Source organism: Orycteropus afer, unplaced genomic scaffold (assembly GCF_000298275.1).
Source record: "Orycteropus afer afer isolate SDZICR_OR568_19922 unplaced genomic scaffold, OryAfe1.0 scaffold00008, whole genome shotgun sequence".
In the NCBI taxonomy this organism is placed as follows: Eukaryota; Metazoa; Chordata; class Mammalia; order Tubulidentata; family Orycteropodidae; genus Orycteropus; species Orycteropus afer.
In genome coordinates, this window is record NW_006921595.1 from 21,208,399 (window position 1) to 21,211,250 (window position 2,852).

Below are 2,852 nucleotides of genomic sequence, written 5' to 3' on the forward strand. Positions count from 1 at the left end.
CTGGAAGCTATACCACCAGTATTTCAAATACTGGTAGGGTCACTCATGGTGGACAGGGCTCATTGGAGCTTCCACACTAAGACAGACTAGGGAGAAGGACGTGGTGGTCCATTTCTGAAAAAACTGACTACTGATAACCTTACGAATGGCAGTGAAACCTTGTCTGATATAGTAGTGTCAGAAGATGAGCCCCTCAGGTTGGAAGCCTCTTAAAATATGGCTGGGGAAGAATTGCCTCCTCACAATGGAGTTGACCTTAATGATGTGGATGGAGTAAAACTTTCAGGACCTTCGTTTGCTGATGTGGCATGACTCTAAATGTGAAAAACCAGGTAGAAACATACATTAATATTTGGAACATGGAATGTACAAACTATGAAGCTAGGAAAATTGGAAGCAAAAAGATTGATATCTGAGGCATTAATGAGATGAGATGGCCCAGTATTGGCCATTTTGAATCAGATAATCATATGGTCTACTTTGCCAGGAATAACAAATTGAAGAGGAATTGTGTCACATTTATCATCAAAAAGAACATTTCAAGATCTATCCTGGAGTACAATGCTGTCAGTGATAGGATAATATCCATATGCTTACAAAGAACACCAGTTAATTCTCTGTCATTCGTATATATGCACCAAACACTAAAGCCAAGTTGAAGAAATTGAAAATTTTTGCCAACTTCACCTGTCAAAAATTGATCAAACATTCAATCAATATGCATTGATCATTATAGGTGGTTGGAATGTGAAAGTTGGAAACAAAGAAATAGGACTGGTAGTTGGAATATATGGATTTGTTGGTAGAAATAATGCCCCAGATTGCATGATACAATTTTGCAAGACCAATGACTAATTCATTGCAAATATCTCTTTTCAACAACATAAATGGAGACTATATGTGGACTGTACCAGATGGAATACACAGGAATCAAATCAATGACATGTGTGGAAAGAGATGATGAAAAAGCACAATGTCATCTATCAGAACAAGTCCAGGGGCTGACTCTGGAACAGACTGCTATTTGTTCCTACATAGGTTTAAGTTGAAGCTGAAGAAAATTTAAACAAGTCCAGGAAAGCCAAAATGTGACTTTGATTACCACCAGAAATCAGAGACCATCTGAAGAATATTATTTGATGCACTGAATACCAATGACTGAAGATCATTGAGTTGTGGAATCAAAAGATCACAAGATGAATTGTGGAATGATATCAAGGACCTCATATATGAAGAAAGCAAAAGGTCATTTAAAAGACAGGAAAGAAAAAGAAGACCAAAGTGGATGTCAGAAGAGACTGAAACTTGCCCTTGAATGGAGAGTAGCTAAAGTGAATGGAAGAAACAATGAAGTAAAAGAGCTGAACAGAATATTTCAAAGGGTGGCTTGAGAAGACAAAGTAAAGTATTATAATGAAATGTTCAAAGATCTAGAGGTAGAACATCATAAAAGGAAGAACACACTCAGCATTTCTCAAGCTGGATGAACTGAAGAAAAATTCAAGCCTCAATTTGCAATGTTGAAGGATACTAAGGGCAAAATATTGCAGGAAGCATCAAAAGAAGATGGAGAGAGCACACAGTCATTATACCAAAAAAAAAAAAAAAATTAAAAGTGATCAATGTTCAACCATTTCAGGGGGTAGAACTTGACCAAGAACTGATAGTTTTGAAGGAAGATATCCAAGCTGCACTGAAGGAATTTGGCAAAAAAAAACAAGAACAGGGTATCCGTTGAGATGTTTCAACAAACATATGCAACACTAGAAGCCCTCACTCATCATGCTAAGAAATTTGGAAGAGAGCTACCTGGCCAACCAGCTGGAAGAGATCCATATTTATGCTCATTCCAAAGAATGTGGAAATTACCAAACAGTATCATTAATATCACATGAAAGTTAAATTTTGCTGAAAATAATTAAAAAATGGATGCAGCAGTACATAGACAAGGAACTGACAGAAACTCAAGGCAGGTTCAGAAGAGGACGTGGAATGAGGGATATTACTGGTGATGTCAGATAGAACTTAGCTGAAACCAAATACCAGAAAGATGTTTACCTGTGCTTTATTGACTATTGAAAGGCATTTGACTGTGTGGATCATAACACATTATAGATACTATTATGAAAAATAGGAATCCCAGAACACTTAATTGTGCTCATAAGGAATCTCTACATAGACCAACAGGCAGTCCTTTGAACAGAGCAAAGGGATATTACATGCTTTAAACTCAGGAAAGGCATGTGTCAGCATTGTATCCTTTAACCATATTTATTCAATCTGTATGCTGAGAAAATAATCTGGAAATCTGGACTATAAGAAGAATGCAGCCTCAGGAATGGAAGAAGACTCATTCATTAACAACCTGTGATATGCAGATGACACAACCTTGGTTGATGAAAGTGAAGAAGAATTGAAGCACTTACACATGAAGAAAAAAGTCTACAGTCTTCAGTATGGATTACACCTCAACATAAAGAAAACTAAAATCCTTATAACTGGACAAATAAGCATCATCATGATAAATGGAGAAAAGATTGAAGCTGTCAAGGATTTCATTTTACTTCTGACACAAACAAAACCCATTTAGGTAAGTTTAAGTTTTATTGCAATTATCTTCAGATATGGGAATTTAGCTTCCATAGATGAAGAACTTTGCCTGTTGATGCTTCCATTCAGGTTTATCTAGATCCAAAACCTATATCAACTCTTTCCAATATACCATTATTCCTATTTTAGTTTAAGACCCATGCTGACAAATTTTAAACTTTCAATTTTTATTGATATATGTGGCATATTAGGAGCTCTGGTAGCATAGTGGCTAAGACACTTGTCTGCTAACCAGACGGCTG